The 26,159-nt window shown below is 44.9% G+C and overlaps 1 pseudogene; it reads right to left on the bottom strand.

The window, feature by feature from the left end:
* Positions 1-2,893: 2,893 nt before the first annotated feature.
* On the bottom strand, positions 2,894-15,586 carry LOC143418323 (uncharacterized; annotated as a pseudogene).
* Between the last annotated feature and the right edge of the window lie 10,573 nt (positions 15,587-26,159).

Genomic DNA, 26,159 nt, shown 5'->3' with positions numbered 1-26,159 from the left:
GGGGTGATATGGTACTACAAGGTCATTAAGATAAGATGGGGCCTGATTATTTAAGACCTTGTATGTGAGGAGCAGGATTTTGAATTCAATTCTGGATTTAACAGGAAGCCAATGAAGGGAAGCCAAAACAGGAGAAATCTGCTCTCTCTTTCTAGTCCCTGTCAGTACTCTTGCTGCAGCATTTTGGATTAGCTGAAGGCTTTTCAGTGAGTTTTTTGGACATCCTGATAATAATGAATTACAGTAGTCCAGCCTGGAAGTAATAAAAGCGTGAACTAGTTTTTTAGCGTCACTCTGAGACAGGATATTTCTAATTTTAGAGATGTTGCGCAAATGGAAGAACGCAGTCTTACATATTTGTTTAATATGTGCGTTGAAGGAGATATCCTGGTCAAAAATGACTCCAAGGTTCCTCACAGCGTTACTGGAGGCCAAGGTAATGCCATTCAGAGTAAGAATCTGGTTAGATACCATATTTCTAAGCTTTTCAGGGCCGAGTACAATAACCTCAGTTTTATCTGAATTAAGAAGCAGAAAGTTAGCGGCCATCCAGGTCTTTATGTCTTTAAGACATTCCTGCAGTTTAAGTAATTGGTGTGTGTTATCTGGCTTCATGGACAGATAGAGCTGGGTGTCATCTGCATAGCAGTGAAAATGTATGCTATGTCTTCTAATGATGCTGCCTAAGGGAAGCATGTATAATGTAAACAGAATTGGTCCCAGCACTGAACCCTGTGGAACTCCATAATTAATCTCAGTGTGTGAAGAGGATGGAGTCTATTAGATATGATACAAACCACTGCAGTGCAGTACCTGTAATACCTACAGCATGTTCTAATCGCTCTAATAGGATATTATGGTCAACAGTATCGAATGCTGCACTAAGGTCTAGCAGGACAAGCACAGAGATGAGTTCACTGTCAGAGGCCATAAGAAGATCATTTGTAACCTTCACTAAAGCTGTTTCTGTGCCGTGATGAACTCTGAAACCTGACTGAAACTCTTCAAATAAGCCATTCCTCTGCAGATGATCTGTTAGCTGTTTGACAACTACTCTTTCAAGGTTTTTGATATGAAAGGAAGGTTGGAGATTGGCCTATAATTAGCTAAGACTGCAGGGTCTAGAGATGGCTTTTTGAGTAAAGGTTTAACTACAGCCATCTTGATGGCCTGTGGTACATAGCCGATTATTAGAGATAGGTTGATCATATTTAAGATTGAAGAATTAATTAATGGCAGGACTTCTTTGAGCAGTTTTGTAGGAATGGGGTCTAAAAGACACGATGGCTTGGAGGAAGTAATTATTGAAGTTAACTCAGAAAGATCAATTGGAGAAAAAGAGTCTAATATAACATCAATGGTACTAAGAGTAGCTGTAGATAATATTACATCTGTGGGATGATTATTGGTAATTTTTTCTCTAATGATAAAAATTTTATTTGTGAAGACGTCCATGAAGTCATTACTAGTTAACGTTAAAGGGATGGTTGGCTCAAAAGAGCTCTGACTTTTTGTCAGCCTGGCTACAGTGCTGAAGAGAAACCGGGGGTTATTCTTATTTTCTTCAATCAGTGACGAATAGTAAGATGTTCTGGCTTTGCGGAGGACTTTCTTATAAAGCAGCACACTATTTCTCCAGGCTAAATGATGATCCTCTAAATTTGTGACACGCCATTTCCTCTCCAGCTTACGAGTCATCTGCTTTAGGCTATGTGTTTGAGAATTATACCACGGAGTCAGGTACTTCTGATTAGAGACCTTAGTTTTCACAGGAGCTACAGTATCCAGAGTCGTATGTAGTGAGGAGGTGAAATTGGGGGTAGCAATCAGATAGCTGCTCTGCTCTATGTTGGTACAGGGCATTGAAGATGATAACAGTGGGTGGATTATATTCTTAAACTTAGTTACAGCGCTTTCAGAAAGACATCTACTTTGATAAAGTCTATAGATACCCAAAATGCAGGACTCAGACTCAGGGGATGAACTCAAAATCACAGCTTTAATTGCTAGTCACAGAAAACGAGCATACAAAATTAAACTGGGAAAATATAAACTCACACCTTGCAGAGAGGCACACGAAGAAACACACAGCTTAAGGGACGACGCAGCACTGACTCAGAGAAACACAGGGTTTAAATACAATGGGAAGTGACGAGGGGAATGAGACACAGAAGGAGAGCACAGCTGGGAGAAATCAGAACTGACGAGACAAGGGAGCAAAGTAGGATACACTCACATGAGACACAGACCTTCAAAGTAAAACAGGAATTAGCACAAATGCAAACTAGACTAGGGGAGACAGAGCAACTAAGAAACACAGAGGGCAGCTACCAAATACTCAGAACTAAACAGAATACAAGAAAACCAAACTAAGACACTACACTAAAGAATACGCTGGGACAACAAAGAGAACTAAGAACATAATACAAAAAACTCAGAGGCACAAGAAACTCAAAACACTGGGTCACTGACCCAGGACCGTGCCAACCTGGGGTTTTTTTTTGTTTTGTTTTTTAATCATGCCCTGGCTTTGTCACACTGAATCATGTTGAAAAGATATATTTTCATGGCTCCCCCCATTACCATTTCCTTGTACTTCTTTCTACCAGTCTATTTTATTTTGTGACATTAACATCTTAAATGTACCCCACCAGTTTAATTATTAATAGCTGTGTTAGTATTTATAATGCTTTTTTTTTTTTATCATGTGCACATCTACCAAGGGTCAGTGGCACAGTTCACCTTTTGTGGTAAGTTATAACACTTCATATGTGGTCACATAAGTAAGTTGTTTCATTCAATTCAATTCAATTCAACTTTTTCAATTCAATTCAATTCAACTTTATTTATATAGCACCAAATCACAACATAAGTCGCCTCAAGGCGCTTCATAGATACAGAGAAAAACCCAACAATCATATGACCCCCTATGAGCAAGCACTTTGGCAACAGTGGGAAGGAAAAACTCCCTTTTAACAGGAAGAAACCTCCGGCAGAACCAGGCTCAGGGAGGGGCGGCCATCTGCTGCGACCGGTTGGGGTGAGAGAAGGAAGACAGGATAAAAGACATGCTGTGGAAGAGAGACAGAGGTTAACAACAGATATGATTCAATGCAGAGAGGTCTGTTAATACATAGTGAGCGAGAAAGGTGACTGGAAAGGAAAAACTCAATGCATCATGGGAATCCCCCGGCAGCCTATGTCTATTGCAGCATAACTAAGGGAGGATTCAGGGTCACCTGGTCCAGCCCTAACTATATTTAGCAAAAAGGAAAGTTTGAAGCCTAATCTTGAAAGTAGAGATAGTGTCTGTCTCCTGAATCCAAACTGGAAGCTGGTTCCACAGAAGAGGGGCCTGAAAACTGAAGGCTCTCCCTCCCATTCTACTTTTAAATACTCTAGGAACAACAAGTAGGCCTACAGAGCGAGAGCGAAGTGCTCTAATAGGGTGATATGGTACTACAAGGTCATTAAGATAAGATGGGGCCTGATTATTTAAGACCTTGTATGTGAGGAGCAGGATTTTGAATTCAATTCTGGATTTAACAGGAAGCCAATGAAGGGAAGCCAAAACAGGAGAAATCTGCTCTCTCTTTCTAGTCCCTGTCAGTACTCTTGCTGCAGCATTTTGGATTAGCTGAAGGCTTTTCAGGGAGTTTTTTGGACATCCTGATAATAATGAATTACAGTAGTCAAGCCTGGAAGTAATAAAAGCATGAACTAGTTTTTTAGCGTCACTCTGAGACAGGATATTTCTAATTTTAGAGATATTGCGCAAATGGAAGAACGCAGTCTTACATATTTGTTTAATATGTGCATTGAAGGACATGTCCTGGTCAAAAATGACTCCAAGGTTCCTCACAGCGTTACTGTTTGTAACCTTCACTAAAGCTGTTTCTGTGCCGTGATGAGCTCTGAAACCTGACTGAAACTCTTCAAATAAACCATTCCTCTGCAGATGATCTGTTAGCTGTTTGACAACTACTCTTTCAAGGATTTTTGATATGAAAGGAAGGTTGGAGATTGGCCTATAATTAGTTTCATCAGTTGTTCAGTTCTTATGAAATGTTGTATAATTGTACCAAATCACTGAGGATACATCCAATGTGTAAATCACAATCAATAATTTTACTGTGATATTCGCTCGTGTTTAGAGAATCTCCATTATCTTTGTTACTGAGTTTCCATTTTTGTAGGGCCAAATTTGTATTAAAAATTAATATTTTCATATGATGTGAAATGACTCAATCATTTCTAATTTTTAGAAGAAACCATTCATTAAGTCCCTTAAGGTGAAGATTTCATGTACTGATAATGATAAAATTAACACAAATTAAAGGTTTCACTGATAAACACAAGTTTTCCTTGCTTTGAACCCCATGTTCTATATAGATTACAGCTCTGATCTGGAGAACACTATTTTAAAATACTGTGTAGGGTTTTTGTCAAATGATTAAGAAACAGACTCTCTGTCACAAGAGACAGAAAGGTTGTATCTTAAAAGAAAAGTCTCCAAAATTTGGTAGAGTCTGATGTCATGCAGTTTCATAAACATGTATTCTCCCCAAAGAATGACACCTGAAAACTTTGCGTTAAATGAACTTTTCTTTTCCCTTTTTAGGAGGCGCCTGATATCAACGTGAAACGCACTGCAGTACTTCGTGCCCTTCCTGTATGTCTATGTCTGTGTCAATTTTGGGCTCCTGAGAGGGGTTATCATCCACTTCCTGCTCCACAAAGGCTTTGTGTGGATACTGACGCTTCACTGTAGCATCCTGTCTGGCAACCTCTGCTTCTTTTCGTATTTGTTTTGCAGAACAGATCCGCATGTTCCCTTCCATAAAACCAAGATGACGTGCAATGAATTTATCTATCCTTATAGGGAGATTTTCATGCTTGAACAGACCATGTTTAATGTTCTTGAACTCTGCTTCAACACTAGCTGAAGTTGCAGTGAGTTTTTCGCTCTGAAATAGCGGAACCATTTCTCCAGTCCAGAGTGGTAGGTATCCTCCCAATCTAATTGGGTGTGGGACGAGCTCAGGTAGATAGTGCATATTGTCTCGATCACCATGATCTTCAGCATGGCACCTGCTCCCCTCACAAATATCTGCCAGCCACTGCCTTAAGTCGGTGTTTATTTCTGTGCATGGATCCAATCTAATGTCTTCTTCTTCCTTGTCATCAGAAACAGACATAGTCTCATCTGCAATTTTTTCTTTTCCGATTTGATTTGGACACTTCTGACATAATGGGGTTTCCAAAACTGTCACAGCCTTCTGTCTCACTTAATGCCACAATAGCAATGCTGCGTATTAGGACCTTTGCTTCTTCCAAGGATTGGGACTTGACAAGTTGTGCCATTGATCACACGTAGAAATGCCTCACCCGATGAGGCTTTTTTCTCAAACAGTCCCACTGGCAAATCATTTTGATTAAGTGTGCCACATCCACTCTAATGAAACATTCAATTCAATTCAATTTTATTTATATAGCGCCAAATCACAACATAAGTCGCCTCAAGGCACTTCATAGATACAGAGAAAAACCCAACAATCATATGACCCCCTATGAGCAAGCACTTTGGCAACAGTGGGAAGGAAAAACTCCCTTTTAACAGGAAGAAACCTCCGGCAGAACCAGGCTCAGGGAGGGGCGGCCATCTGCTGCGACCGGTTGGGGTGAGAGAAGGAAGACAGGATAAAAGACATGCTGTGGAAGAGAGCCAGAGGTTAATAACAGATATAATTCAATGCAGAGAGGTCTGTTAATACATAGTGAGTGAGAAAGGTGACTGGAAAGGAAAAACTCAATGCATCATGGGAATCCCCCGGCAGCCTATGTCTATTGCAGCATAACTAAGGGAGGATTCAGGGTCACCTGGTCCAGCCCTAACTATATGCTTTAGCAAAAAGGAAAGTTTTAAGCCTAATCTTGAAAGTAGAGATAGTGTCTGTCTCCTGAATCCAAACTGGAAGCTGGTTCCACAGAAGAGGGACCTGAAAACTGAAGGCTTTTATTGGATTCCATTACTGTGGGGGGGCTGGTTGACCTTTTGACCTTTACATTTTAATTAATATCTTTAAAACAGATGCAGCACAAACGACAATTTTTGCAGCACAAACCAGCACAAACGTAGCACAAATGTTTGACATCAATTTTGTTCGATTCCATTAATGTGGGGGGGCTGGTTGACCTCTGATGACCTCTACAAATTTTCTTGAATATCTTTAAAATGATAGCGGCACAAACGTAAATTTTTGCAGCACAAACCAGCACAAACGTAGCACAAATGTTTGACATCAATTTTGTTCGATTCCATTAATGTGGGGGGGCTGGTTGACCTTTTGACCTTTACATTTTCATTAATATCTTTAAAACAGAGGCAGCACAAACCAGCACAAACGTAGCACAGTTGATTGACACCAGTTTTGTTCGATTCCATTAATGTGGGGGGGCTGGTTGACCTTTTGACCTTTACATTTTCATTAATATCTTTAAAACAGAGGCAGCACAAACGTAAATTTTTGCAGCACAAACCAGCACAAACGTAGCACAAATGTTTGACATCAATTTTGTTCGATTCCATTAATGTGGGGGGGCTGGTTGACCTCTGATGACCTCTACAAATTTTCTTGAATATCTTTAAAATGATAGCGGCACAAACGTAAATTTTTGCAGCACAAACCAGCACAAACGTAGCACAAATGTTTGACATCAATTTTGTTCGATTCCATTAATGTGGGGGGGCTGGTTGACCTTTTGACCTTTACATTTTCATTAATATCTTTAAAACAGAGGCAGCACAAACCAGCACAAACGTAGCACAGTTGATTGACACCAGTTTTGTTCGATTCCATTAATGTGGGGGGGCTGGTTGACCTTTTGACCTTTACATTTTCATTAATATCTTTAAAACAGAGGCAGCACAAACGTAAATTTTTGCAGCACAAACCAGCACAAACGTAGCACAGTTGATTGACACCAGTTTTGTTTGATTCCATTAATGTGGGGGGGCTGGTTGACCTCTGATGACCTCTACAAATTTTCTTGAATATCTTTAAAATGATAGCGGCACAAACGTAAATGTTTGCAGCACAAACCAGCACAAACGTAGCACAGTTGATTGACACCAGTTTTGTTTGATTCCATTAATGTGGGGGGGCTGGTTGACCTTTTGACCTTTACATTTTCATTAATATCTTTAAAACAGAGGCAGCACAAACCAGCACAAACGTAGCACAGTTGATTGACACCAGTTTTGTTCGATTCCATTAATGTGGGGGGGCTGGTTGACCTTTTGACCTTTACATTTTCATTAATATCTTTAAAACAGAGGCAGCACAAACGTAAATTTTTGCAGCACAAACCAGCACAAACGTAGCACAGTTGATTGACACCAGTTTTGTTTGATTCCATTAATGTGGGGGGGCTGGTTGACCTCTGATGACCTCTACAAATTTTCTTGAATATCTTTAAAATGATAGCGGCACAAACGTAAATGTTTGCAGCACAAACCAGCACAAACGTAGCACAGTTGATTGACACCAGTTTTGTTTGATTCCATTAATGTGGGGGGGCTGGTTGACCTTTTGACCTTTACATTTTCATTAATATCTTTAAAACAGAGGCAGCACAAACCAGCACAAACGTAGCACAGTTGATTGACACCAGTTTTGTTCGATTCCATTAATGTGGGGGGGCTGGTTGACCTTTTGACCTTTACATTTTCATTAATATCTTTAAAACAGAGGCAGCACAAACGTAAATTTTTGCAGCACAAACCAGCACAAACGTAGCACAAATGTTTGACATCAATTTTGTTTGATTCCATTAATGTGGGGGGGCTGGTTGACCTCTGATGACCTCTACAAATTTTCTTGAATATCTTTAAAATGATAGCAGCACAAACGTAAATGTTTGCAGCACAAACCAGCACAAACGTAGCACAGTTGATTGACACCAGTTTTGTTTGATTCCATTAATGTGGGGGGGCTGGTTGACCTTTTGACCTTTACATTTTCATTAATATCTTTAAAACAGAGGCAGCACAAACCAGCACAAACGTAGCACAGTTGATTGACACCAGTTTTGTTCGATTCCATTAATGTGGGGGGGCTGGTTGACCTTTTGACCTTTACATTTTCATTAATATCTTTAAAACAGAGGCAGCACAAACGTAAATTTTTGCAGCACAAACCAGCACAAACGTAGCACAGTTGATTGACACCAGTTTTGTTTGATTCCATTAATGTGGGGGGGCTGGTTGACCTCTGATGACCTCTACAAATTTTCTTGAATACCTTTAAAATGATAGCGGCACAAACGTAAATTTTTGCAGCACAAACCAGCACAAACGTAGCACAAATGTTTGACATCAATTTTGTTCGATTCCATTAATGTGGGGGGGCTGGTTGACCTTTTGACCTTTACATTTTCATTAATATCTTTAAAACAGAGGCAGCACAAACGTAAATTTTTGCAGCACAAACCAGCACAAACGTAGCACAGTTGATTGACACCAGTTTTGTTTGATTCCATTAATGTGGGGGGGCTGGTTGACCTCTGATGACCTCTACAAATTTTCTTGAATATCTTTAAAATGATAGCGGCACAAACGTAAATGTTTGCAGCACAAACCAGCACAAACGTAGCACAGTTGATTGACACCAGTTTTGTTCGATTCCATTAATGTGGGGGGGCTGGTTGACCTTTTGACCTTTACATTTTCATTAATATCTTTAAAACAGAGGCAGCACAAACCAGCACAAACGTAGCACAGTTGATTGACACCAGTTTTGTTCGATTCCATTAATGTGGGGGGGCTGGTTGACCTTTTGACCTTTACATTTTCATTAATATCTTTAAAACAGAGGCAGCACAAACCAGCACAAACGTAGCACAGTTGATTGACACCAGTTTTGTTTGATTCCATTAATGTGGGGGGGCTGGTTGACCTCTGATGACCTCTAGAAATTTGTATGGATTTCTTTAAAATGATAGCAGCACAAATGTAAATTTTTGCAGAACAAACGTAGCACAGTTGATTGACACCAGTTTTGTTTGATTCCATTAATGTGGGGGGGCTGGTTGACCTTTTGACCTTTACATTTTCATTAATATCTTTAAAACAGAGGCAGCACAAACGTAAATTTTTGCAGCACAAACCAGCACAAACGTTTGACATCAATTTTGTTCGATTCCATTAATGTGGGGGGGCTGGTTGACCTTTTGACCTTTACATTTTCATTAATATCTTTAAAACAGAGGCAGCACAAACGACAATTTTAGCAACACAAACCAGCACAAACGTTTGATACCACTTTTGTTGGATTTGAAGAAGGTGGGGGGGGGGGGGGGTTGGGCAACTTCACTCACATGCTTAATGGCTCAAAACACCTTATGCAATTATAAACTGATACGCACCTACTGGCATGCCCCTTTTAATTTCTTCATAAATGTTATTTAAATGTTATTATTACGGCAGCACGGTGGTTAGCACTGTTGCCGCACAGCAAGAAGGTCCTGAGTTCAATTCCACCATCACGCCAGGGTCTTTCTGTGTGGAGTTTGCAGGTTCTCTCGCCATGTTTGCGTGGGTTCTCTCCGGGCTCTCTCCAAAGACATGCAGCTTGTGGTGATAGGTTAATTGGTTAATCCGAATTGCCCATAAGTGTGAATGTGAGTGCGAATGGTTGTCTGTCCCTGTGTGTTGGCCCTGTGACAGACTGGCAACCTGTCCAGGATGTACCCTGCCTCTTGCCCTATGACAGCTGGGATAGATTCCAGCACCCCCTGCGACCCTTAAAAGGATAAGCAAATGGATGGATGGATGGAATTTTATTAATATCTTTAAAATAATAGCACCACAAATAAAATTTTTTGCAGCACAAACCTGTGACATCAACTTTTGTTTGATTTGGGTGATGTGGGGGGGCTGGTTGACCTTTTGACGTTTGCATTTTTCATTAATATCTTTAAAACAGAGGCAGCACAAACGACAATTTTAGCAGCACAAACCAGCACAAACACAGCACAGTTGATTGACACCAGTTTTGTTTGATTCCATTAATGTGGGGGGGCTGGTTGACCTCTGATGACCTCTACAAATTTTCTTGAATATCTTTAAAATGATAGCAGCACAAACGTAAATTTTTGCAGAACAAACCAGCACAAACGTAGCACAAATGTTTGACATCAATTTTGTTCGATTCCATTAATGTGTGTGTGTGTGTGTGTGTGTGTGTGTTGGGGGGGGGGGGGGGGGGGGCTGGTTGACCTTTACATTTTCATTAATATCTTTAAAACAGAAGCTGCACAAACCAGCACAAACGTAGCACAGTTGATTGACACCCATTTTGTTTGATTTAATTAATGTGGGGGGGCTGGTTGACCTCAGATGACCTCTAGAAATTTTGATTAATATCTTTAAAATGATAGCAGCACAAACGACAATTTTTGCAGCACAAACCAGCACAAACGTTTGATACCACTTTTGTTGGATTTGAAGAAGGTGGGGGGGCCAACTTCACTCACATATGTCATGTCTACTGAATTCTCATTTTTCATGCCTGTGGAGTTTATTATATGGACGTGGTGACAGTATAAAGACAGCCTGCTCTTCTGATTTAACTTTTCAAGCATTCACACTAATTAGTGTTTAAACCTCCCATGGTTCTATATCTGGGGATGTGGCTTTGGTTTGCACTGATGAAAGCTTATAGTTGAAATGTGTTTGACGGTAAATGGTCAATAAAGAAGACAGCATTTTGTTTTGTTTTTACACAATGATTTTGTCATGTGCTGTGTGCAGGCAGGAACTGTGGACCCAATGTGCAGACACTTGGAGGTAAAAGTGTGAACTCAAAACAGCTTTAACGCTAAACACAAATATAACAAAAGCAAGAATACCAAAAGAAACTTACACAGGCAGCCAAACAGAACACACAGCATAGGATGAGGGAGATCGCAACAAAGACCAAAGAAAACTCAGGGCTTACATACCCAGAGAGAGCCATCAGGGAATGGGAGACAACAGAGAAACACAGCTGGGACAAATAAGGGTAGCGAGACAAGGGAAGCAAATCCAGATACATTAACATGAGACATGGACTTTCAAAGTAAAACAGGAAACATAACACAGACAACGCGGACTTGACGAGGGGATACAGCAGACAGGGGGAGACAGAACAACTATGTAACACAGAGACAGAAACCAGAAGACAGAACTCTAAGAAACCAAAAGACTAGAAATGATATATAATGGCAAAATCAAAGTTCCATAATAATGTAAAACTCAAAATTTTGGGTCAACGAACCCAGGCTCCCTAACAGATTTATTTTTACAGTTAATTTTTTTCTATTTAATTATTTAGTTACAGTCCACCATACCTCTGATCCCCTGTCAATCCATCCACCCCCTTTTTAATGGTGTATCTGATTCAGGGTCATGAAGGGCTGGAGCAGCTGTCACAGACTGAGCAAGGTACACCCTGTACAGGTCACCAGTCTATGGCAGTGTCCCACTGTGTGTATTTTAAAAAGTACCGCATCTTAAAAACCACGGCTGCAGATAGATGGCCTTGGCAACTCTTCACTACATTATGAGGGGGATTTTATTATAGCAAATGACAAAAAAAATGGACCACTCATGATCTATTCAAAATACAATCTAGAGATGTTTTAGTCCCTTAAAGAGAGCTAATTATGTTTATTTCCAGCTCCATACTTTAATTTGTGCACTACAGCAAATTTGTGTGATTCATTGCTGAAAATATGCTTATTTATCCTATACTGAGTCTTGGTGCAGTCCTTCAATTTATCTTCCATTTGAAATATGCCAGTTTAGCTGTCCTCTCTTTGAGCCAGCCTTTGTCTTATTGGCTGCTCCTCAGAAGTTTTGAATAGCAGGTGGGTGGTACTTCTGTGCTTGGAGCAGGGATTACTTGTACATATACTGACCTCATTATTTGAAACTTGGCCCATGTTCGATATGAGCATTCACCATTTATATATACACAATATCTGTTGGTGTGTGTGTGTGTGTGTGTTAGAAAATATGGAAAAGGAATATTAAGTATTGGTCGAGGAGTTTGATTTCCAAACCAAATTTAAATCTTACTTTCATTCAGCAGTCCACCTTTTCTCAAAGCTCAGTTAAAGACACTTTTGACAATGTCATCTGGGTTGTAGCTTTGTTCCTGAAGATGTGCATGTCTTCAGGAATGAAAAGAAAGAAAGAAAGAAAGAAAGAAAGAAAGAAAGAAAGAAAGAAAGAAAGAAAGAAAGAAAGAAAGAAAGAAAGAAAGAAAGAAAGAAAGAAAGAAGTCCAGGAGATCTGAGTAGTTATTATGTCTGATGAAAAGAACAATCGAAAACAACCAAGGCACTTTGTCTTCAGGTATTTGTATTAGGATCAGCACAGATTTCACTCTCTGGCTTTATTTATAGCATAATAAGACATTTTACTTTTAAAAATCAAGGACACCAACAAGGCAGATAGGGCACATGCACTGGGGCCACAAATGTCCCAGGTTTAGTCCGTAATTCAATTCAATTCAATTTTATTTATATAGCGCCAAATCACAACAAAAGTCGCCTCAAGGGGCTTCATAGATACAGAGAAAAACCCAACAATCATATGACCCCCTATGAGCAAGCACTTTGGTGGCAGTGGGAAGGAAAAACTCCCTTTTAACAGGAAGAAACCTCCAGCAGAATCAGGCTCAGGGAGGGGCGGGGCCATCTGCTGCGACCGGTTGGGGTGAGAGAAGGAAGACAGGATAAAAGACATGCTGTGGAAGAGAGCCAGAGGTTAATAACAGATATGATTCAATGCAGAGAGGTCTATTAACACAGCGGTCCCTAAGCGCCATGGACCGGTTCATGCCCGACAATATTTTTACGGACCGGCCTAGTACCGGTACCGTAAAAAAGAAGATTTATTCATAACACACGTGAAAAGACCCAGGAAAACCGAGTTAACGATAAAAACGATAACAAAATAACGCTAAAAAAAAGATAAAAATCCTGAAAACCATACATTTCACACCTGAGCCTCAACTCTCAACTCTCGTGGCCCGGTACCAAACGACTCACGGACCGGTACCGAGGCCCGGGGGTTGGGGACCGCTGTATTAATACATAGTGAGTGAGAAAGGTGACTGGAAAGGAAAAACTCAATGCATCATGGGAATCCCCGGCAGCCTACGTCTATCGCAGCATAACTACGGCAGGATTCAGGATCAGTGCTCTAAGTGCTCTAATGGGGTGATATGGTACTACAAGGTCATTAAGATAAGATGGGGCCTGATTATTCAAGACCTTGTATGTGAGGAGCAGGATTTTGAATTCAATTCTGGTTTGAAGGGAAGCCAAAACAGGAGAAATATGCTCTCTCTTTCTAGTCCCTGTCAGGACTGTTGCTGCAGCATTTTGGATTAGCTGAAGGCTTTTCAGCGAGTTTTTTGGACATCCTGATAATAATGAATTGCAGTAGTCAAGCCTGGAAGTAATAAAAGCATGAACTAGTTTTTCAGCGTCACTCTGAGACAGGATATTTCTAACTTTAGAGATGTTGCGCAAATGGAAGAACGCAGTCTTACATATTTGTTTAATACGTGCGTTGAAGGACATATCCTGGTCAAAAATTACTCCAAGGTTCCTCACAGCGTTACTGGAGGCCAAGGTAATGCCATCCAGAGTAAGAATCTGGTTAGATACCATATTTCTAGGCTTTTCAGGGCCGAGTACAATAACCTCAGTTTTATCTGAATTAAGAAGCAGAAAGTTAGCGGCCATCCAGGTCTTTATGTCTTTAAGACATTCCTGCAGTTTAACTAATTGGTGTGTGTTATCTGGCTTCATGGACAGATAGAGCTGGGTGTCATCTGCATGGCAGTGAAATTGTATGCTATGTCTTTTAATGATGCTGCCTAGGGGATGCATGTATAGTGTAAACAGAATTGGTCCTAGCACTGAACCTGTGGAACTCCATAATTAACCTCAGTGTGTGAAGAGGACTCTCCATTTACATGTACAAATTGGAGTCTATTAGATAGATATGATACAAACCACTGCAGTGCAGTACCTGTAATACCTACAGCATGTTCTAATCGCTCTAATAGGATATTATGGTCGACAGTATCGAATGCTGCACTAAGGTCTAGCAGGACAAGCACAGAGATGAGTCCACTGTCAGAGGCCATAAGAAGATCATTTGTAACCTTCACTAAAGCTGTTTCTGTGCTATGATGAGCTCTGAAACCTGACTGAAACTCTTCAAATAAGCCATTCCTCTGCAGATGATCTGTTAGCTGTTTGACAGCTACTCTTTCAAGGATGTTTGATATGAAAGGAACGTTGGAGATTGGCCTATAATTAGCTAAGACTGCTGGGTGTAGAGATGCTTTTTGAGTAAAGGTTTAACTACAGCCAGCTTGAAGGCCTGTGGTACATAGCCGATTATTAGAGATAGGTTGATCATATTTAAGATTGAAGAATTAATTAATGGCAGGACTTCTTTGAGCAGTTTTGTAGGAATGGGGTCTAAAAGACACGTTGATGGTTTGAAGGAAGTAATTATTGAAGTTAACTCAGAAAGATCAATTGGAGAAAAAGAGTCTAATATAACATCAATGGTACTAAGAGTAGCTGTAGATAATATTACATCTGTGGGATGATTATTGGTAATTTTTTCTCTAATGATAAAAATTTTATTTCTGAAGAAGTTCATGAAGTCATTACTAGTTAACGTTAAAGGGATGGTTGGCTCAAAAGAGCTCTGACTTTTTGTCAGCCTGGCTACAGTGCTGAAGAGAAACCGGGGGTTATTCTTATTTTCTTCAATCAGTGACAAATAGTAAGATGTTCTGGCTTTCCGGAGGACTTTCTTATAAAGCAACACACTATTTCTCGAGGCTAAATGATGATCCTCTAAATTTGTGACACGCCATTTCCTCTCCAGCTTACGAGTCATCTGCTTTAGGCTATGTGTTTGAGAATTATACCACGGAGTCAGGTACTTCTGATTTGAGACCTTAGTTTTCACAGGAGCTACAGTATCCAGAGTTGTATGTAGTGAGGAGGTGAAATTATTAACAAGATAATCGACCTCTGTTGGAGTAGTATTCAGATAGCTGCTCTGCTCTATGTTGGTACAGGGCATTGAAGATGATAACAGTGGTTGGATTATATTCTTAAACTTAGTTACAGCACTTTCAGAAAGACATCTACTTTGATAAAGTCTACCTTCCACTGCTGTGTAATCAATTATTTTAAATGTAAATGTTATCAGGAAATGATCAGACAGGAGAGGGTTTTCAGGAAACACTGTTAAATGTTCAGTTTATATGCCATATGTTAAAACAAGATGTAGAGTGTGATTATTAAAGTGGTGGTGGGTGGGTTCTTTTCCTTTTTATGAAAAGCCAATTGAGTCTAATAACAGATTAAATGCCATGTTGAGGCTGTCATTTTTAGCATCTACATGGATGCTAAAATCACCCACAATAATTATTTTATCTGAGCTGAGCACTAAATCAGATAAAAAGTCTGAGAAATCAGACAGAAACTCTGTGTAAGGAGATGGGGGGGGGGGTTAGCAGGAGGAGAGAAGCTGCAGAGATGCGTGTAAGACTACAACTCTGCTTCCTGGTCCCAACTCTGGATAGTCATATTTTGGGAGGTTTAATAAATTTGTCCATATTTCTAGAAATGAGAGCTGCTCCATCCAAAGTGGGATGGATGCCGTCTCTCCTAAAAAGACCAGGTTTCCTCCAGAAGGTTTGCCAATTATCTATGAATTCCACATCATTTCTGGGACACCACTCAGACAGCCAGCAATTTAAGGAGAACATGCGGCTAAACATGTCACTCCTGGTCTGATTGGGGAGGGGACCAGAGAAAACTACATAATCTGACATTGTTTTGGCAAAGTTGCACACCGATTCAATATTGCTTTTAGTGACCTCCGATTGGCGTAACCGGGTGTCATTACTGCCGACGTGAATTATGATTTTACTGAATTTACGTTTATCCTTAGCCAGCAGTTTTGCATTTCCTTCAACGTCGCCTGTTCTGGCCCCTGGAAGACAATTGACTATGGTTGCCGGTGTCTCTAGCTTCACATGTCTGAGAACAGAATCACCAATTACCAGAGTTTGACCCCCGGCGGGCGTGTCGCCGAGTGGGGAAAAACAGTTAGACACATGAACGGGTTGGTGGTGTACCTGGGGCTTCTGTTTAGGACTATGCTTCCTCCTCACCGTCACCCAGCCGCCCTCTTTCCCCAGCTGCTTGGGGTCTGCCGGGGAACAGCTAGCGGGGCCTACGCTATCTTCGGCTGCACCAGTTACAGGGGCCTGGCTAGCTACGGGTGAATGAAGGGTGCGAAGCCGAGTCTCCCTTCCAATGTGGATCACATCAGCCAACACCACTGGCTCTTGTGAAATGTAGATGACCTCAGACAGCAGCGCAGGCCCTGCTGTCGTGAAGTTGGCCTCAGAGGGAGCACTAGCCCTGGTGCAATGTGGATGGCCTAAGCCAGCAATACAGGCCCTGGTGTGTTGACGATAGCCTCACAAGGAGCACATGCCGTGGTATAATGTGGATGGCCTCAGCCAGTAGCACAGGCCCTGTTGTAATGTGGATGGCCTCATCTACCAACACTGGCCCAGGTGAAATGTGGATGGTAATGGCCAGCACCACAGACCTTGGTGTAATGTGGATGGCCTTAGCCAACACCACTGGCCCTGGTGAAATGTGGATGACATCGGCAAGGACCAATGGCCCTGATGTAATGTGGATGGTTTCAGCCAACAGCACAGTCCCTGGTGTGGTGAAGATGGCCTCACAGGAAGCACTGTCCCTGGTGTAATGTGGATGGCCTCAGCAAACAACACTGGCCCTGGTGAAATGTTGGTGGTATTGGCCAGCACCACTGGCCCTGGTTTAATGTAGATGGCATCAGCCAGCAGCAGAGGCCCTTGAGTATTGTGAATGGCATCAGCCAGCAACACCACTGGCCCTTGTGAAATGTGAATGGTTTCGGACAGCAATACAGGCCCTTGGGTAATGTGGAAGGCTAGCAGCACTAGCCCTTGTGTAATATGGATGGTATCAGCCAGCACCAAAGGCCCTGGTGTGGTGATGATAGCCTAACAGGAAGCACTGTCCCTGGTGTAATTTGGATGGCCTCATCCAACAACACTGGCCCTGGTGAAATGTGGATGGTATTAGCCAGCACCACAGGCCCTGGTGTAATGTTAATGTCCTCAGCCAACACCACTGGCCCTGGTGTAAAGTGGATGGCATTGGCCAGCACCACAGGCCCTGGTGTAATGTGAATGGCCTCATCCAACAACACTGGCCCTGGTGAAATGTGGATGGTATTGGCCAGCACCGCAGGCCCTGGTGTAATGTGAATGTCCTCAGCCAACACCATTGTCCCTGGTGTAATGTGGATGGTATTGGCTAGCACCACAGGCCCTTGTGTAATGTGAATGTCCTCAGCCATGACCACAGGCCCTGATGAAATGTAATTGGCCTCAGCCATGACCACAGGCCATGGGGAAATGTAAATGTCCTCAGCCAGTAGCACAGGCCCTGTTGTAATGTGGATGGCCTCATCTAACAACTCTGTCGCAGGTGAAATATGGATGGTATTGGTCAGCACCACACACTCTGGTGAAATGTGCATGATATCGGTCAGCACCACAGGCCCAGGTGTAATGTGGATGGCATCAACGAGCAGCAGAGGCCCTGGTGTGGTGACGATGGCCTCACAGGAAGCACTGTCCCTTGTGTAATGTGTATGGCCTCAGCCAACAACAGTGGCCCTGGTGAAATGTGGATGGTATTGGCCAGCACCACAGGCCCTGGTGTAATGTGAATATCCTCAGCCAGTAGTAAAGGCCCTTGTGTTTTGTGGAACGCATCAGCCAGCAACACAATCCCTGGTGAAATGTGGATGGCCTAATCCAGCACCACAGGCCCTGGTTTGGTGATGATTGCCACACAGGAAGAACTGTACCTGGTGTAATGTGGATGGCCTCATCCAACAGTACAGGCCCTGGTGTGGTGAAGATGGCCTCACAGGAAGCACAGGCCATGGTGTAATGTGGATGGCCTCAGACAGCAGCCAGGCCCTGGTGAAATGTAGTCTGCCTCAGCCAGTAGCACAGGCCCTGTTGAGGTGAAGATGGCCTCACAGGAAGCGCTGTCCCTGGTGTAATGTGTATTTCCGCAGCCAACACCACTGGCCCTCTTTAAATGTGGATGGTATTGGCCAACACCACTGGCCCTGGCGTAATGGGGATGACATCAGCCAGTAGCACAGGCCCTTGTGTATTGTGGATCGCATCAGCCAGCAACACAAGCCCTGGTGAAATGTGGATGGTTTCGGCCAGCACCACAGGCCCTGGTTTCATGTGGATGGCATCAACGAGTAGCACAGGCCCTTGTGTAATATGGATCACATCAGCCAGCAACACAGGCTCTGGTGAAATGTAGATGACCTCAGACAGCAGCGCAGGCCCTGCTGTCGTGAAGTTGGCCTCAGAGGGAGCACTAGCCCTGGTGCAATGTGGATGGTCTAAGCCAGCAATACAGGGCCTGGTGTGGTGAAGATGGCCTCACAGAAATTACTGGCCCTGGTGTATTGTGGATGGCATCAGTCGTCAACACAAGCCCTCGTGAAATATAGGTGGCCTCAGCCAGCAGCACAGGCCCTACTGCAATGTGAATGGCCTCAGCCAGCAACACAGTCCCTGGTGTAATGTTAATGTCCTCATCCAACCCCATGGCCCCGGTGCAATGTGGATGGCCTCAGCCAGCAGCACAGGACCTGGTGTAATGTGGATGGCATAATCTAACAACACTGGCCCTTGTGAAATATGGATGGTATGGTTAGCAACACACACCCTGGTGTAATGTGGATGGCCTTAGCTTACACCACTGGCCCTGGTGTAATGTGCATGATATCGGCCAGCATCACAGGCCCTAATGTGGATGGCATCAACGAGCATCAAAGGCCCTGGTGGGGTAAAGATGGCCTCACAGGAAGCACAGGCCCTGGTGTAATGTGGATGGTAGAAGCCGGCATCACAGTCTCTGGTGTAATGTTGATGGCCTAAGCCAACAACAGTGGCCCTGGTGAAATGTTGATGGTGTTGGCCAGCACCAGAGGCCCTGGTGTAATTTGAATGGCTTAGGCCACCAGCACAGGCCCTCGTGTGGTGAAGATGGCCTCACCGGAAGCACTGTCCCTGGTGTAATGTGGATGGCCTCAGCAAACAACACTGGCCTTGGTAAAATGTCGATGGTATTTGCCAGCACCACAGGCCCTGCTGTAATGTAGAGGGCATCAGCCAGTAGAACAGGCCCTTGAGTATTGTGAATGGCATCAGCCAGCAACACAGGCCCTTGGGTAATATGGAAGGCTAGCAGCACAGGCCCTTGTGTAATGTGGATGGTATCAGCCAGCACCACAGGCCCTGGTGTGGTGATGATGGCCTCACAGGAAGCACTGTCCCTGGTGTAATTTCGATGGCCTCAGCCAACAACATTGGCCCTAGTTGTCATGATCCTGGGTCCTTTTTACCCAGCGTTTTGTGTTTTCTCTTCGGGATTTTGGTTCTGTTCTCCTCTAATTGGTGTTTACCCTGTTCCCCCCCGTGTATTCCTGTTTTATTGTGAAGGTCTGCGTCTTATGTGAGTGTTTTCAGTTTGCCTCCCTGGTCTCGTCATGTTAATCACTCCCAGCTGTGTCTCCCACCTGTGTGTAATCTCCCTGTGTTCTGAGTGTATTTAAGTTGTATTTTCTGTCTTAGTAATCGCTGGTTCGTCTGTGTTGTTTCCCCTCGGTCTCCCTGCGTCTTCCCGTATGTATTTCCCTGGACCTCCCTGCATCCTCGTTTCTGGTTTGTGTTATTAGTTCTACCCAGTTTAGGTTTTCCTGTTTCATGGTACCCACACCATTGCTGTTTGTATTTTCGGTTGTCAAATAAACACTCACCTGCACCAGAGCTGCCGCATTTTGGGTCCTATTTCATATTCCACACGGCTTGCCCCGGCAAACCGTGACACTAGTGTAATGTGGATGGTATTGGCTAGCACCACAGGCCCTGGTGTAATGTTAATGTCCTCAGCCATGACCACAGGCCCTGATGAAATGTAGTTGGCCTCAGCCATGACCACAGGCCCTGGTGAAATGTAAATGTCCTCAGCCAGTAGCACAGGCCCTGGTGTAATGTGGATGGCCTCATCTAACAACTCTGTCGCTGGTGAAATATGGATGGGGTTGGTCAGCACCACACACCCTGGTGAAATGTGCATGATATCGGTCAGCACCACAGGCCCAGGTGTAATCTGGATGGCATCAACGAGCAGCAGAGGCCCTGGTGTGGTGAAGATGGCCTCACAGGAAGCACTGTCCCTTGTGTAATGTGTATGGCCTCAGCCAACAACAGTGGCCCTGGTGAAATGTGGATTATATTGGCCAGCACCACAGGCCCTGGTGTAATGTGAATATCCTCAGCCAGTAGTAAAGGCCCTTGTGTTTTGTGGAACGCATCAGCCCTGCAACACAATCCCTGGTGAAATGTGGATGGCCTCATCCAACAGTACAGGCCCTGGTGTGGTGAAGATGGCCTCACAGGAAGTGCAGGCCTTGGTGTAATGTGAATGGCCTCAGACAGCAGCCAGGCCCTGGTGAAATGTAGATGGCCTCAGCCGGCAACATGCGCTTTGGTGAGAGGTAGTCTGCCTCAGCCAGTGGCACAGGCCCTGTTGTGGTGAAGCCAGTAGTAAAGGCCCTTGTATTTTCTGGAACGCATCAGCCGGCAACACAATCTGTGGTGAAATGTGGATGGTATCATCGAGTAGCAAAGGCCCTGGTGTAATGTGGATGGCCTCATCCAACAGTATAGTCCCTGTTGTGTGGTGAAGATCGCCTCACAGGAAGCAGTGTCCCTGGTGTAAAGTGTATGGCCTAAGCCAACAACAGTGGCCCTGGTGAAATATGGATGGTATTGGCCAGCACCACAGGCCCTGGTGTAATGTGAATGTCCTCAGCCATTAGCACAGGCTCTTGTGTATTGTGGATCGCATCAGCCAGGAAAACAAGCCCTGGTGAAATGTGGTTGGTATCAACGAGTAGCACAGGCCCTGGTGTAATGTGGATGGCCTCAGCAAGCACCACAGGCCCTGGTTTGGTGATGATGGCATCACAGGAAGCACTGGAAGTGGTGTAATGTGGATGGCCTGAGCCAACAACACTGGCCCTGTTTAAATGTGGATGGTATTGGCCAGCACCAAAGGCCCTGGTGTAATGTGGATGTTATCAACGATTAGCACAGGCCCTGGTGTAATGTTGATGGCATCATCCAGCACCACAGGCCCTGTTGTGCTGATGATGGCCTTACAGGAAGCACTGTCCCTGATGTAAAGTGTATGGCCTCAGCGTAATGTGTAATGTGGATGGTATTGGCTAGCACCACAGACCCTTGTGTAACGTGAATGGCCTCATCCAACACCACAGGCCCTGGTGTAATGTGGATGGTATTGGCCAGCACCACAGGCCCTGGTGTAATGTGAATGTCCTCAGCCAGTAGCACAGGCCCTGGTGTAATGTGGATGGCCTCATCTAACAACTCTGTCGCTGGTGAAATATGGATGGTATTGGTCAGCACCACAGGCCCAGGTGTAATGTGGATGGCATCAACGAGCAGAAGAGGCCCTGGTGTGGTGAAGATGGCCTCACAGGAAGAACTGTCCCTTATGCTTCCTGAAATGTGGATGGCCTCAGCCAAAAACAGTGGCCCTGGTGAAATGTGAATTATATTGGCCATCACCACAGGCCCTGGTGAAATGTAAATGTCCTCAGCCAGTAGCACAGGCCCTGTTGTAATGTGGATGGCCTCATCTAACAACTCTGTCGCTGGTGAAATATGGATGGGGTTGGTCAGCACCACACACCCTGGTGAAATGTGCATGATATCGGTCAGCACCACAGGCCCAGGTGTAATCTGGATGGCATCAACGAGCAGCAGAGGCCCTGGTGTGGCGAAGATGGCCTCACAGGAAGCACTGTCCCTTGTGTAATGTGTATGGCCTCAGCCAACAACAGTGGCCCTGGTGAAATGTGGATTATATTGGCTAGCACCACAGGCCCTGGTGTAATGTGAATATCCTCAGCCAGTAGTAAAGGCCCTTGTGTTTTCTGGAACGCATCAGCCGGCAACACAATCTCTGGTGAAATGTGGATGGTATCATCGAGTAGCAAAGGCCCTGGTGTAATGTGGATGGCCTCATCCAACAGTATAGTCCCTGTTGTGTGGTGAAGATCGCCTCACAGGAAGCAGTGTCCCTGGTGTAAAGTGTATGGCCTAAGCCAACAACAGTGGCCCTGGTGAAATATGGATGGTATTGGCCAGCACCACAGGCCCTGGTGTAATGTGAATGTCCTCAGCCATTAGCACAGGCTCTTGTGTGTTGTGGATCGCATCAGCCAGGAAAACAAGCCCTGGTGAAATGTGGTTGGTATCAACGAGTAGCACAGGCCCTGGTGTAATGTGGATGGCCTCAGCAAGCACCACAGGCCCTGGTTTGGTGATGATGGCATCACAGGAAGCACTGGAAGTGGTGTAATGTGGATGGCCTGAGCCAACAACACTGGCCCTGTTTAAATGTGGATGGTATTGGCCAGCACCAAAGGCCCTGGTGTAATGTGGATGGTATCAACGATTAGCACAGGCCCTGGTGTAATGTTGATGGCATCATCCAGCACCACAGGCCCTGTTGTGCTGATGATGGCCTTACAGGAAGCACTGTCCCTGATGTAAAGTGTATGGCCTCAGCGTAATGTGTAATGTGGATGGTATTGGCTAGCACCACAGACCCTTGTGTAACGTGAATGGCCTCATCCAACAACACTGGCTCTGGTGTAATGTGGATGGTATTGGCCAGCACCACAGGCCCTGGTGTAATGTGAATGTCCTCAGCCAGTAGCACAGGCCCTGGTGTAATGTGGATGGCCTCATCTAACAACTCTGTCGCTGGTGAAATATGGATGGTATTGGTCAGCACCACAGGCCCAGGTGTAATGTGGTTGGCATCAACGAGCAGAAGAGGCCCTGGTGTGGTGAAGATGGCCTCACAGGAAGAACTTTCCCTTATGCTTCCTGAAATGTGGATGGCCTCAGCCAAAAACAGTGGCCCTGGTGAAATGTGAATTATATTGGCCATCACCACAGGCCCTGGTTTAATGTGAATATCCTCAGCCAGTAGTAAAGGCCCTTGTCAAAGGAGCTTGCAAAGAAAAGCGTCTGGACTTCTTTAAGTTGCTTGAAGACGTTTCACCTCTCATCCGAGAAGCTTCTTCAGTTCTAAGGTCAAATGGTGGAGAGTCCCAGATATAAACCTAGTGGGAGTGACGCCCCACAGAGGAACAAAAGGACCCCCTGATGATCCTCTAATCGGCTGAGCCAAGGTGGGAAACTGGGCGTGGGTCCCAATCAGCCAGAGTTTCGGGTGTGTTCATTGTGAAACTTGGTGCCACCTTATCATGCGAATTCCTGAGGTCAGATGGCCCAGGATGTGAGTGGGCGTTAAGGCGTCTGGGAAGGGATCTCAAAACTGGATTATAGATGGCAGAGAGTTGGTGTCGTAAACCCCCGCCTCTGTTCAAAGATGGTCGCTCACAGTGGACATAGATGGCTTCTTTCACTCCTCTTTCAAACCATCTGTCCTCTCTGTCCAAAATGTGAACATTGGCATCCTCGAAAGAGTGTCCTTTATCCTTAAGATGCAGATGGACTGCTGAGTCTTGTCCTGTGGAGGTAGCAACAGACATAAAGGCCCTTGTGTTTTGTGGAACGCATCAGCCAGCAACACAATCCCTGGTGAAATGTGGATGGCCTCATCCAGCACCACAGGCCCTGGTTTGGTGATAATTGCCACACAGGTAGAACTGTACCTGGTGTAATGTGGATGGCCTCATCCAACAGTACAGGCCTTGGTGTGGTGAAGATGTCCTCAGAGGAAGCACAGGCCATGGTGTAATGTGGATGGCCTCAGACAGCAGCCAGGCTCTGGTGAAATGTAGATGAGCTAAGACAGCAGCGCAGGCCCTGCTGTCGTGAAGTTGGCCTCAGAGGGAGCACTAGCCCTGGCCTCAGCCGGCAACATGCGCTCTGGTGAAAGGTAGTCTGCCTCAGCCAGTAGCACAGGCCCTGTTGTGGTGAAGATGGCCTCACAGGAAGCACTGTCCCTGGTGTAATGTGTATGTCCTCAGCCAACAACACTGGCCCTCTTTAAATGTGGATGGTATTGGCCAACACCACAGGCCCTGGCGTAATGTGAATGTCCTCAGCCAACACGACTGGCCCTGGTGTAATGGGGATGAGATCAGCCAGCAACACAAGCCCTGGTGAAATGTGGATGGTTTGGGCCTGCACCACAGGCCCTGGTTTAATGTGGATGGCATCAACGGGCCTGTGGTGCTGGCCAATACCATCCACATTACACCAGAGCCAGTGTTGTTGGATGAGGCCATTCACGTTACACAAGGGCCTGTGGTGCTAGCCAATACCATCCACATTACACATTACGCTGAGGCCATACACTTTACATCAGGGACAGTGCTTCCTGTAAGGCCATCATCAGCACAACAGGGCCTGTGGTGCTGGATGATGCCATCAACATTACTCCAGGGCCTGTGCTACTCGTTGATGCCATCCACATTACACCAGGGCCTTTGGTGCTGGCCAATACCATCCACATTTCAACAGGGCCAGTGTTGTTGTCTCAGGCCATCCACATTACACCACTGCCAGTGCTTCCTGTGATGCCATCATCACCAAACCAGGGCCTGTGGTGCTTGCTGAGGCCATCCACATTACACCAGGGCCTGTGTTACTCGTTGATACCAACCACATTTCACCAGGGCTTGTTTTGCTGGCTGATGCGATCCACAATACACAAGAGCCTGTGCTTCTGGCTGAGGACATTCACATTACACCAGGGCTTGTGGTGCTGGCCAATACCATCCATATTTCACCAGGGCCACTGTTGTTGGCTTAGGCCATACACTTTACACCAGGGACACTGCTTCCTGTGAGGCGATCTTCACCACACCAGGGATTGTACTGTTGGATGAGACCATCCACATTACACCAGGGCCTGTGCTACTCGATGATACCATCCACATTTCACCAGGGATTGTGTTGCCGGCTGATGCATTCCAGAAAACACAAGGGCCTTTACTACTGGCTTCACCACAACAGCGCCTGTGCCACTGGCTGAGGCAGACTACCTTTCACCAGAGCGCATGTTGCCGGCTGAGGCCATCTACATTTCACCAGGGCCTGGCTGCTGTCTGAGGCCATTCACATTACACCAAGGCCTGCACTTCCTGTGAGGCCATCTTCACCACACCAGGGCCTGTACTGTTGGATGAGGCCATCCACATTTCACCAGGGATTGTGTTGCAGGGCTGATGCGTTCCACAAAACACAAGGGCCTTTACTACTGGCTGAGGATATTCACATTACACCAGGGCCTGTGGTGCTGGCCAATATAATCCACATTTCACCAGGGCCACTGTTGTTGGCTGAGGCCATACACATTACACAAGGGATACACATTACACAAGGGACAGTGCTTCCTGTGAGGCCATCTTCACCACACCAGGGCCTCTGCTGCTCGTTGATGCCATCCAGATTACACCTGGGCCTGTGGTGCTGACCGATATCATGCACATTTCACCAGGGTGTGTGGTGCTGACCAACCCCATCCATATTTCACCAGCGACAGAGTTGTTAGATGAGGCCATCCACATTACAACAGGGCCTGTGCTACTGGCTGAGGACATTTACATTTCACCAGGGCCTGTGGTCATGGCTGAGGCCAACTACATTTCACCAGGGCCTGTGTTGGTGGCTGATCCCATTCACAATATACAAAGGCCTGTGCTACTGGCTGATGCCATCCACATTACACCAGGGCCAGTGCTCCCTGTGAGGCCATCTTCACCAAACTAGGGCCTGCGTTGCTGGCTGATGTGTTCCACAATTCACAAGGGCCTGTGCTACTGGCTAAGGCCATTCACATTAAACCAGGGTGTGTGGTGCTGACCAATACGATCCATATTTCACCAGGGC

This window comes from Maylandia zebra, linkage group LG4, assembly GCF_041146795.1.
Source record: "Maylandia zebra isolate NMK-2024a linkage group LG4, Mzebra_GT3a, whole genome shotgun sequence".
NCBI lineage: Eukaryota > Metazoa > Chordata > Actinopteri > Cichliformes > Cichlidae > Maylandia > Maylandia zebra.
This window is presented reverse-complemented; position numbering and strand designations above follow the sequence as displayed.